Below are 13,405 nucleotides of genomic sequence, written 5' to 3'. Positions count from 1 at the left end.
AACAAAAATCATCTCAGACTACCCCAGGCACAATTTGTTGGGAGGATGTAGGGGTATCTCATTGAACCCTAAATCAGCTGGGCCTGGGGAAAGCCTGAAGTCAGGAAGTGAAGCCATCAGAGAACTTCCAGAAGTTTCTCTCTCATCTCTACTTCAACTTTCCTCTTCCTCCTAAACAGATATCTCTGCTTCTATGCTCTCATGGCTGACGAGGCCACTGCATCCCAAGGGAACTCCCGGCTGAACTAAACCAAAGGTCAGCTTTGGAGGGGGCAGAAGCTCTAGTTTACCCCATCCCACCACTCCCACCACCAACCACATCTGCTCAAGTTCCCTTCCCAGTACTGGTTTTTTTGTTTTTTTTAATATGAGAAGACATTTTATTATTTTACTATATAACATATTAGTGAATATACCCAATTGTATTTTCTCAAATGGCAAATGAGACGCAGGGTAACATTTCTCTTTGATTCCTGAAAACCTCAATATCATCTGTCTTTTGGAGGATTCAGTTTCCTTCAACGTCTATGATACTGTCCACGAGGATACCAACGGTGCTTAGTAGTAAAGAACATTTTGGTAAGTTGTTCTATCATGGGTCCTTGCTCTAAGTGTTCACCTTTTTCTTCTAATCTGGTTTTCAGCACTAAATCATGTGTTTCTTCATTATTCTGCACAGGATCTGGCCGAGGGATAGGTTTTGTGTGCTCATACGGAATGTCCACAGAAGGGTGATAGCATACTATTGTCCTGCCATCAGATGTCAAAGCAAGCTCTACTTTGTAATTATAGTCATCTGGAAGAGAAGGATACATAGTTTTATGACAAGCACGATATAAGGCTCCATTTTGAATTGGAAATAAATGTTTCAAGATAGTTCTGCTTGATATAGCCCATTTTACTGCTGCCAATGCCATGGTGAATCAAGATGCTTATCAGGTGGTATGAAAGATGATTTGAAGAGAAACTGCTTTTAAAATCTGCTTTTCAGCCCGGGTCCCCCCACTACTGGTTTTGATGCTCCCCCTGCCCATCCACCAGGATCCGCTGAGGGAGCTCAGAGGGCGGAGAAACCACCATCTTCCTTCCTTGGGGACTTCTGAGAAATCCTGCTCCTTATGTTTCCTGTCTGTGTTGTGAGCCTGCAGGGTGCTCTGCTTGGGGATGGATGGGTTTCTCCACCGTTCTGGAGAGGGAAGCAAGTATTCTCTTGCTCAGGAGGAGCAGCAAAGAGCGCCACTGTTCCATGGCCGAAGAGGACTTGCAGGCTGGGCTGTAAGGAGCCATTGGTCCTGGTTTCTCAGCGTCCCCTCTCCTGTTGGCTTGCAGATCTCATTATTTAGACAGTCTCCTTTTTAGACAATTTGTACAAGGCCTGTTAGACGTTCATTCTATTCCCTCATTCAAGCAGCAGCTATTCTGAGCAGGGCACAGGGTACAGAGGCAAAGGAGTCAGGGCACCTGCCCTTGGGAGGCTCATGGTAGGTGGGAGTGACAAGCCCATGAAAAGAGGAGTGATCCAGACGTCCTCTTGTTTCTCCTGCTAGCAGGTCACACTTCCTTTTAATGCATAAGCAGCAATAAACTGAACGCTCAGTCTGCAAGACTTCAGGAAATCCGGTCTCTTACAGAGTTCCCTTTCCCAAGGATCTCTGAGAATTCTTACATATTCCACCAATTCATATGGTTGTCACTTATCACCTTTGTCTGCTCCACTGGACCCCCAATCTGGAGCCGCAGCCCTGGGAGACCTGCTCTCCCCAGGCTCCTGTTTGTCTAACGAGGGCTTGTTCCCAGGGACTCCCAAGCTCCCTTCTCTCCTCTGTACTCTCTCCCTACATGATTTCATCCAGTCTTACAGTTTTTAAATATCATCTATTTGCCGATGAGTTTACAAATCTCTATCACCACCGCTGACATCTCTCCCCAGCTCCAGACTCTTGTATCCAATTGCCTATTTGTCATCTTCACTTGGAGGTCAAACAGGCAATTGAAACAACTTAGCCAAAACAAACTCTTAATTTCCTGCCCTGCTCTGCCGGCCCCCAAACCAGCTCCCCTCCAAGTATCTCCATTTCAGGCGATGTTTCAGTACATAGCAGGACACCATCCACTTAGTTGTTCAATCTACAAACCTGAAAATCATTCCTGATTCTTCTCTTTGCTCCCCCACCGCCCCCCACAGCTAGCCCTGTGGAAGCCACATCAGAACCCATCCTGAATCTGCCTGCTTCTCTCCATCTCCATCGCTAGGCTCCTAGAACACGTGGCCATTGTCTCTCGCCTAGATGATGGCAATGACATCCTGACTTGCCTCTCTGCTTTCACTCCTGCCCCCTGCAATCTAGTTTCCACACAGAATCCAGAGTGAGCTTTTAAAAATACAAACCTGTCACATCACTCTCCTGCTTAAGCCCTTCCATGGCTTCCCATCACATATAGAATAAAAATTTAATGTCTTACTCTGACCTACAATGTCCTCCCTGAGCTGGCCCTGCCTGCCTCACCGCCATCCTCAGGTATCGCACACACAACTGTCTTTCTTCCTCTTTCTCTCTCTCTTTCAGCCACACTTGGCCTTCTCTCTGTTCATCAGAAGGGCCAGGCCCACCTCTACCCAAGGGCTTTTGCAATAACTGTTCCCTTTGCCTAGTATGCTCTACCCCACCTCGGAAGGGGTGTGTGTGTGTGTGTGTGTATGTGTGTGTGTGTATTTTTACTAATCATAAGTTAATGCTACAATACTAATCCAATACTAATCACTTTACATATGAGTCACCACCATAGGAATTTTTGCCTGAGACAAAACAATTTTCCTAGGCCACCTAGAAGCTCTGTTCTCCCATCTTATTTTCTTAGCAGATAATATGACTTGGAACCTAAAACAAAAAGAAACACTTTGAAGTCTTTCCAACAATGAGGGGGAGAAAAGACCATAACTTGGTAAGAAGAAGAACAAAAAGGAGGTGGAAGAGGAGGAGAAAAAAAAATAGCATTTGAGACCAAATTATTAAGTGAGATTAAACAAGATTATGTTGAAACAATAAAAGCTATATTACTAGAGCAACAAAACACACCAAACATAGCTTTTACAAAGATAAAGAGAAGTTGGCAGAAGCACAATGGTAGTTTTCATTTATTCATCCAACAAGTGATAGCCTACTATGTGCTAAACTGTTAGGGAATAAGTGTTAGAGAATAAGAATAATCATTCTAAGTGTTAGGGAATAAGCAGTGAACAAAACATAAAACCCCTGAGCTGTGGAGAGAAAAGACACTTTTTAAAGTAAATATATAGTATGTATTATAATAATGAGTTCTAGGGAGAAAAATAAAGCAATAAAGGGGATTAGAGAGAAGCAGGGGTGGGGAGGGAGCTGCAATTTTAAATAGGGTGGACCAGGAAGACCTCTCCAAGGAGGTGATATTTGAGCACATTTGCATATGCAGCTCCCTGGAGAAGGGCACTGTAGGCAGAAGGAAGAGCAAGTGCAAAGGCCCTGGAGTGGGAGCTTGCCTGGCCTGTTAGAAGAGAAGCAGGGAGCCAAGGAGACTGAGGTGGGGAAAGCCAGGAGAGTTTGTAGAAGATGAGGTCAGAGAGGTCGTTGTAAGGACTTTGGCTACTCTGAGTGAGATGCAGGGTCATTACAGGGTTTTCATAAGAAGAGTGACATAATCTGACTTATACTATTAAAGAATCATTGAGGCTGCTATGTTGAGACCAGAATGGCTAGGGCTCTCAGCGGGTGAGACCAGAGCATAAAAACAAGCAAGGAGATATTGTAGTAACTCAGGTGAGTGGTCATGTTGGCTTGGACCACCATGGGGAAAAACATGGGTAGATTCTGATGTATTTTGAAGACAGAACTTAAAACATTAACTTATGAGTTTCATGTGGGATGTGGGAGAAAGAGAAATCAAGGATGATGCCAAGACTGTGGGAGAATGGATTTAGGAAAATTAGGAATTTGACTTTGGAAATGTTAAGTTTAAAATGACTATTATAGGGGCAGAGTCAAGATGGTGGTGTGGGAAGACGTGAAGTTCACGTCTCTCCACAACTAGGGCACCCATGGGACGCTGGTGGGGGACTTCAACGCCCAAGGTGATAGGAGGAACTCCCAAGTGAACTGGTAGGACGTGGGGGGACTGAGGGGAAGGAGAAGTAGAGGCCAGACGGTACTGGCGCCCCTGAGGGGCAGCTGAGAGGTGGGAGGTGTTCCCACACCTGCATGGACCCTTGGGGGCTCAGATCAAGGAGAAGCATGCCCAGCGTATCCCCTACCCAATCAGCAGAAAAGTCTGCCCAGCTCTCGGGCCAGGTCCTATGCCTTCAGAGGCCCCCTCTGGGCCGCGTGGGTCCTGGGGCCATAGGAGGGAGGCGGGGTGGGGGAGAATAGGAGGGTCCCTCCAGGAACAGAGGAGCAGGCAGGAAAGAAGCAGAGGGCATTGGCCCTGCCTACTCGAGCCCAGGAAACCTACTGAGCTCCCAGTTGGGGTCCCCTGCCCTCTGAGACCAGAGGTGGGAGGCAGGCCTGGGCCCCGTCTGTTCCATTGAGCCTAAGCCCCACCCACCACACCCCCCAGAGCCTCTTCCAGCCCTGTGGGTTAGACCCCGCCCACCACCCAACCCCCACTCCTGCTTAGGCCTTGCCCTCCATAACCAAGGTCTTTTCCACCATTTTTTTTCTCCTCCTCTTTTTTACTATTGTGGTTCTGTTTCACCTTCTGGTTGTTGTTTCGTCTATATTTTTATATTCTTTCTAACATATCTGTTAGTTTCCTAGTCTAATTTTATTTTTTACTTTGTTATTGTTCTCCCCTTTTTTCTTTCTGCTGCTCCACGCAGCTTGCAGGATCTTGGTTCATGAGCTGGGGGTCGGGCCGAAGCTCCTGCAGTGGGAGCTCCGAGTCCGAACCACAGGACTAACAGAGAACCTCAGACCCCAGGGAATATTCATCGGAATGAGGTCTCCCGGAGGTCCTCATCCCAGCACCAAGACCCAGCTCTACCCAACAGCCTACAAACTCCAGTGTTGGAAGCCTCAGGCCAAACAATCAGTAAGACAGGAACACAATCCCACTTATAAAAAAAAAAAAAAAAAAAGAGACAGCAAAAGAATATGTCACAGATGAAGGAGCAAGGTAAAAACCTACAAGACCAAATAAATGAGGAGGAAATAAGCAATTTACCTGAAAATAATTCATAATAATGATACTAAAGATGATCCAGAATCTCAGAAATAGAATGTGGGCACAGGTTGAGAAAATACAAGAAATGTTTAGCAAAGATCTAGAAGAACTAAAGAACAAACAGAAATGAACAACACAGTAACTGAAATGAAATACACACTAGAAGGAATCAAAAACAGAATAACTGAGGCAGAAGAATGAATAAATGAGCTGGAAGACAGAATGGTGGAAATAACTGCTGAGGAGCAGAATAAAGAAAAAAGAACGAAAAGAATTGAAGATGATCTCAGAGACCTCTGGGATGACATTAAACACATCAACATCCAAATTATAGTGGTCCCAGAAGAAGAAGAGAAAAAGAAAGGGTCTGAGAAAATACTTGAAGCGATTATAGTGGAAAACTTCCCTAACATGGGAAAGAAAATAGTACCCAAGGGGCTTCCCTGGGGGCACAGTGGTTGAGAGTCTGCCTGCCGATGCAGGGGACATGGGTTTGTGCCCCGGTCTGGGAAGATCCCACATGCCACGGAGCGGCTGGGCCCGTGAGACATGGCCGCTGAGCCTGCACATCTGGAGACTGTGCGCCACAACGGAAGAGGCCACAGCAGTGAGAGGCCCACAAACTGCAAAAAAAAAAAAAAAAATGGTACCCAAGTCCAGGAAGCACAGAGACTCCAATCCAGGATAAACACAAGGAGAAACACACCAAGACACGTATTAATCAAACTAACCAAAATTAAATTCAAAGAAAAAACATTAAAAGCAAGGGAAAAACAAAAAATAACATACAAAGGAAATCCCATAAGGTTATCAGCTGACTTTTCAGCAGAAACTCTGCAGGCCATAAGGGAGTGGCAGGTTATACTTAAAGTGATGAAAGAGAAAAACCTACAACCAAGATTACTCTACCCAGCAAGGATCTCATTCAGATTTGATGGAGAAATCAAAAGCTTTTCAGACGAGCAAAAGCTAAGAGAATTCAGCACCACCAAACCAGCTTTACAACAAATGCTAAAGAAACTTCTTTAGGTGGGAAACACAAGAGAAGAAAAAGACCCACAAAAACAAACCCCAAACAATTAATAAAATAGTAATAGGAACATACACATCTATAATAACCTTGAACATAAATGGATTAAATGCCCCAGCCAAAGGACACAGACTGGCTAAATGGATACAAAAACAACACCCATATATATGCTGTCTACAAGAGACCCACTTCAGATCTAGGGCACATACAGGCTGAAAGTGAAGGAATGGAAAAAGATATTCTGTGCAAATGGAAATCAAAAGAAAGCTGGAGTAGCAATACTCATATCAGATAAAATAGACTTTTAAATAAAGACTGTTACAAGAGATAAGGAAGGACACTACATAATGATCAAGGGATCAATCCAAGAAGAAGATATAACAGTTATAAATGTTTATGCACCCAACATAGGAGCACCTCAATACATAAGGCAAATGCTAACAACCATGAAAGGGGAAATCGACAGTAACACAATAATAGTAGGGGACTTTAACACCTCACTTACACCAATGGACAGATCACCTAAACAGAAAATAAATAAGGAAACACAAGCTTTAAATGACACAGTACACCAGATAGATTTAATTGATATTTATAGAGCATTTCACCCAGAAATGGCAGAATACACTTTCTTCTCAAGGGCACACGGAACATTCTCCAAGATAGATCACATCTTGGATCACAAATCAAGCCTCAGAAAATTTAAGAAAATTGAAATCGTATCAAGCATCTTTTCTGACCACAACACTATGAGACTGGAAATCAATTACAGGAAAAAAAAAAAAGCTGTAAAAAAGCATTAATACATGGAGGCTAAACAGTGCACTACTAAATAACCAAGAGATCACTGAAGAAATCAAAGAAGAAATTTAAAAACTACATAGAAACAAATGACAATGAAAACACGACAACCCAAAACCTATGGGATGCAGCAAAAGCAGTTCTGAGAGGGAAGTTTATAACAATTCAATCTCACCTCAAGAAACAAGAAAAACTCAAATAAACAATCTAACCCTCCATCTAAAGCAACTAGAGAAAGAACAAAGAAAACCCAAAGTCAGTAGAAGGAAAGAAATCATAAAGATCAGAGCAGAAATAAATGAAATAGAAATGAAATAAACAGTAGCAAAGATCAACAAAACTAAAAGCTGTTCTTTAAGAAGATAAACAAAATTGATAAACCCTTAGCCAGACTCATCAAGAACAAAAGGGAGAGGACTCAAATCAATAAAATTAGAAATGAAAAAGGAGAAATCACAACTGACATCACAGAAATATAAAGGATTATAAGAGACTACTACAAACAACTATATGCCAAGAAAATGGACAACCACAAACAAATGGACAAATTCTTGGAAATGTACAATTTTCCAAGACTGAACCAGGAAGAATTAGAAAATATAAACAGACCTATTACAGTAATGAAGTTGAAACTGTAATTAAAAATCTTCCAACAAACAAAAGTCCAGGACCAGATGCCTTCACACACGAATTCTATCAAATATTTAGAGAAGAGGTAACACCCATCCTTCTCAAACTCTTCCAAAAAATTGCAGAGGGAGGAACACTTCCAAACTCATTCTACGAAGCCACCATCACCCTGATACCAAAACCAGAAAAAGATATCACAAAAAAGAAAATTATAGACCAATATCACTGATGAACATATGCAAAAATCCTGAACAAAATCCTAGCAAACAGAATCCAACAATATATTAAAAGGATCATACACCATGATCAAGTGGGATTTATCCCAGGGATGGAAGAATTCTTCAACATATGTAAATCAATCAATGTGATACACCATATTAACAAATTAAGGGAAAAAATCATATGATCATCTCAATAGATGCAGGAAAAGCTTTTGACAAAATTCAACACCCATTTATGGTAAAAACTCTCCAGAAAATGGGCATAGAGGGAACCTACCTCAACATAATAAAAGCCACATATGACAAACCCACAGCAAACATCGTTCTCAATGGTGAAAAACTGAAAACATTTCCACTAAGATCAGGAACAAGACAAGGATGTCCACTCTTGCCATTCTTATTCAGCATAGTTTTGGAAATCCTAGGCACAGCAATCAGAGAAGAAAAAGAAATAAAAGGAATACAAATTGGAAAAGAAGAAGTAAAACTGTCATTGTTTGCAGATGACATGATACTATACATAGAGAATCCTAAAGATACTGCCAGAAAACTACTAGAACTAATCAATGAATTTGGTAAGGTTGCAGGACACAAAATTAATGCACAGGAATCTCTGGCATTGCTATACAGTAACAATGAAAAATCAGAGAAATTAAGGAAACAATCCCATTTACCATCACAACAAAAAGAATAAAATACCTAGGAATAAACCTACCTAAGGAGGCGAAAGAATTGTGCTCAGAAAACTATAAAACACTGATGAAAGAAATCAAAGATGACATAAACAGAAGCAAAAATATACCATGTTCTTGGATTGGAAGAGTCAATATTGTGAAAATGACTATACCACCCAAAGCAATCTACAGATTCAGTGAAATCCCTATCAAATTGCCAATGGCATTCTTCACAGAATTAGAACAAAAAAATTTTATAATTCATGTGGAAACACAAAAGACCCAGTATAGCCAAAGCAATCTTGAGAAAGAAAAACAGAGCTGGAGGAATCAGGCTCCCAATCTTCAAACTATACTATCAAGCTACAGTAATCAAGACAGTATGGTACTGGCACAAGAACAGAAATATAGATCAATGGAAGAGGATAGAAAGCCCAGAGATAAACCCACACACATATGGACACCTAATTTATGACAAAGGAGGCAAGAACATACAATGGAGAAAAGACAGCCTCTTCAATAAGTGGTGCTAGGAAAACTGGACAGCTACATGTAAGAGAATGAAATTAGAACACTCCCTAACACCATACATAAAAATAAGCTCAAAATGGATTAAAGACCTAAATGTAAGACCAGACAGTATAAAACTCTCAGAGGAAAACATAGGAAAAACACTCTTTGACATAAACCACAACAAGATCTTTTTTGACCCACCTCCTAGAGTAATGAAAATAAAAACAAAAATAAACAAATGGGACCTAATGAAACTTAAAAGCTTTAGCACAGCAAAGGAAACCATAAACAAGACAAAAATACAACCCTCAGAATGGGAGAAAATATTTGCAAATGAAACAACGGACAAAGGATTAATCTCCAAAATATACAAACAGCTCGTGGAGCTCAATATGGAAAAAATGAACAATCCAATTAAAAAGGGGTCAGAAGACCTAAATAGACATTTCACCAAAGAAGACATACAGATGGCCATGAGGCACATGAAAAGATGCTCAATATCACTAATTATTAGAGAAATGCAAATCAAAACTGCAATGAGGTATCACCTCACACCAGTCAGAATGGCCATCTAGAAAAAATCTAGAAACAATAAATGCTGGAAACGGTGTGGTGAAAAGGGAACCCTCCTACACTGTTGGTGGGAATGTAAATTGATACAGCCACTATGGAAAACAGTATGGAGGTTCCTTAAAAAACTAAAAGACTAAAAAATGACCCAGCAATCCCACTACTGGGCATATACCCTGAAAAATCCATAATTCAAAAAGAGACATGTACCACAATGTTCACTGCAGCACTATTTACAATAGCCAGGACGTGGAAGCAACCTAAGTGTCCGTCGACAGATGAATGGATAAAGAAGACGTGGCACATATATACAATGGAATATTACTCAGCCATAAAAAGAAATGAAATTGAGTTATTTGCACTGAGGTGGATGGACCTAGAGTCTGTCACACAGAGTGAAGTAAGTCAGAAAGAGAAAAATACCATATGCATGTATATGGAATCTAAAAAAAAAAAAAAATGGTACTGATGAACCTGGTGGCAGGGCAGGAATAAAGATGTAGACATAGAGAATGGACTTGAGGACACGTGGGTGGGGGGAAGGGGAAGCTGGGGCAAAGTAAGAGTAGCAGCGACATATATACACTACCAAATGTAAAATAGATAGCTAGTGGGAAGCAGCAGCTTAGCACAGGGAGATCAGGTCGGTGCTTTGTGACAACCTAGAGGGGTAGGATAGGGAGGGTGGGAGGGAGGCTCAAGAGGGAGGGGACATGGGGATGTATGTATGCATATGGCTGATTCATTTTGTTGTGCGACAGAGGCTAGTGCAGTATTGTGAAGCAGTTATACTCCAATAAAGATCTATTTTTAAAAATGACTATTATATATCCTGGTGACGATGTCAAATGATGTAAAGTGCTAGGTGTAGAAGGCACTCGATTTATGTGTGCAAGTATGACATGGTTAAACCTGGTTCTGTCTCTTGGTGGCTGTGTGGTCTTGGCGAGTCACCAGAGTTTCTGGAATGTAGACCTAATCAGACCTACTTCCAGGGTGTGGTATTGGGTTGGCCAAAATGTTCGTCTGAGTTTTTCTGTAGGAGATCATGGGGAAACCCGAACGAACTTTTTGGCCAAACCAATATTTTTAAAACATGTCCACAATTTTTTGACACTCCTCCTAACCAAAGATGGAGTCTCATTCCTCTCCCTTTGCACTTGGGCAGACCTTAGTACCCAGTTGCTAACAAGTAGAGTGCAGAAGAAGTACTGGAATCTGACTCCCAAGGTGAAGTTAGCAAAGTTTCTGCTTGACTCTGAGGACACTCACCCTTGGAACCCAGACACGATGTTGTGAAAACTCCCAGGCCACAAGGCGAGGTCACAGAGAGGTTCCAACTCACAGTCTCCACTGAGGTCCCAGCATCCACTGCCAGAGCCGTAAGTGACAGAGCCTTCAGAGGATCCCAGGTGACCCAGCTGATGCCAAGTGGAGCAGAGAGAGCTGGTCCTGCCGAGCCCTGCCCAAACTGCACGTCTGTGAACAAAACCAATGTTGCTATTTGGGGTTGGTATGTTTTGCAGCAGTAGATAGTTACAACACTAGGAAATCGTGCAAGCATTGTGTATGCTGGAAAGCCATCTACAGAAGTGGATCATTAGTCAGCAGACATCCCAAGCTACAACGCGTCTCATGACTCCAGTGACAAGTCCTTCTGAGGTGGGTGGCATCTCGGACCAGGCTCTGACTCCTTCCAGCAGCATCTTGCAGCGTAATCTGGTCCCTGGCCTCCTCTCCAGCCCCATCCTCCACCAGGTGCCTCTTCCACTACCACCCCATGGAACTCCTTCAACGTGCTATCTCCAACCACGCCTCTGTGCACTTTCTCATACTGTTCCTCTGTCTGAACTACCTTCTTCTCTCTGGATCCCAGGAACCTTGTCTCCCAGATGCCTCCTTCCCTTTTTAAGGGGCTTACTTCACCCGATCTTATCCAAGGCAGGATCCAAAACCTTCCTGTGAGGAAGAGCTTCTTCCCACTTCCCTGTTGAGATGTGGAGGTCACTTCCTAGAAATACATAGGACCCACTCCCTTGGGCAATGAAGTCCCAGAAGATGGAAGAGTGAGATGGAAGGATGCCTCTACCGGCTGCTGGAACCCAGCTGCCAACGGAGGGGAAGAGAGGCGAGAGTCTGTGTGCATTTGTGCAAGTGGTTTTGAGTGATCAGAACACCTCCAGATCCCTGCAGAGCATCCCCGCCAAGTTCTACTGGTTCCCAGGACACACCTCACTTACGTTCAGGAATGAGTATTCCCACGGCAGCCCTGCAATCTTGCTGACTTCGGCCCTTGCCACACTCCTCTGCCGAGCTGACCTATCCTTCCGATCCAGATTTACCAGCTGTTGTCTATGATGCCTGCAGCCATGCTGCCCGGGGCCTGAGGAATGCCACTGCCCTCTGCTTGACTGCTGGCTGTCATTCGCTGGGTGAATAAATGAAAGCAGTTGGGCTTTTGTCTACTTCTTATGTTTTGATCTGGTGCCTGGACCTTCCTGTGACCTCTCAAACCCAGCAGTTCCCTGAGCTCCCTAGATAATATGTAGTGGTGGGAAGAAGAACAGGGGAGAATGGTCTCTTCCCTTTGTGTTATAAGCATAACCTGGACACCCAAGGGCCTCACCAGCTTGCAAGGACGAAGGAGGACACAATGTCATTTGGACACAAGTTTTGCTAGCTCAGTACTGTGCCGTCCCTATCCCGGATGACTGCCAGGCTCAGAATTATCACAAGATTACTTTGTCCTTGGCATCACTGAGAGTCCCAGCATTGTCTCAGGCATGCTTCTGCATCGGTCAAGGCTGCCACTCAGGCTGCCTCCTCTGCTCTGCCCTGGACATCACTTGGGCAGACGCTCGCATTGCAGGGCCTGCCTCTGACCACCCTTTAATAATCTGCTGGACTGCTGGTCAATGCCTGGGCCTCTCACACTGAGCCTTGCCTTTTCACTCTTGAAAGGAGAGAGACACTGACCCCCTCCATGGTGCTCTGCTCCCTTAGAGGGGAAATCACAGCAGGACTTCTGGAGTCCTGAGATGGCCCATTAGAGAGACTGTTGTTTTGTTTCCAACACCTCCTCTGCCCCAGGAATACCTTCCCCTTGGTTTACTGAGGAAATGGAGCCAGAGGGGCAGGAGCTGTGGACTCGACCCCCACCCCATATCCCCCAGTATAACCACTTCACCGTTCATCCTCACCGCCTTCTGCTCATCTCAGAAGAAATGTTTTTCTTTCTGCTCAAGGCTCATCTCAGCATCTTTGCTCTCAGTCCCAGCCCCTCCTGTCTGCTCTGAGAGCTGCCTCTTACCTAATACAGGGTGCTAACTCCTCTTTCCCACATCTTCAAACTCTCCTCTACTATTTAAAATATTTTCTGCTTGTAAATATTATCAAAGTTCTCCCAACTTAAAAACAAACAACAAACAGTTCTTTGTTTTAGATTTGGCTACAGTCATCCCTTGATATCCAGAGGGGATTGGTTTCAGGACCCTCCCCCAACCAGCAGATACCAAACTGTGGGAATGCTCAAGTTCTTAACGTAAAATGGTGTGATTCAGTTGTTCCTCTGTATCTGCGGACGCAGAACTAGGGGATACGGCCGGCCGGATGTGTTTCTGCCTCTCTTTTCTTTCCTTCTCCTCCAAGTTATTCAAAAGGGTTGTCTTATACTTTTAACTCCATAACCTCACTTCTCATCCTCAACCCTGCCCTTCTGGGACCATACAAAGTTCTCAAATGCCAAATCCAGTGTGTATCTTCTGTCCTCATCT

General features: G+C 43.4%; 1 pseudogene; it reads right to left on the bottom strand.

Moving 5' to 3' along the window:
• Positions 1-388: 388 nt before the first annotated feature.
• On the bottom strand, positions 389-980 carry LOC132419619 (large ribosomal subunit protein mL42 pseudogene; annotated as a pseudogene).
• Positions 981-13,405: the final 12,425 nt, after the last annotated feature.

Source organism: Delphinus delphis, chromosome 1 (assembly GCF_949987515.2).
Source record: "Delphinus delphis chromosome 1, mDelDel1.2, whole genome shotgun sequence".
Classification (NCBI taxonomy): domain Eukaryota; kingdom Metazoa; phylum Chordata; class Mammalia; order Artiodactyla; family Delphinidae; genus Delphinus; species Delphinus delphis.
The sequence above is the reverse complement of the archived record's forward strand: the minus strand, read 5'-3'. Positions and strand labels throughout refer to the sequence as shown.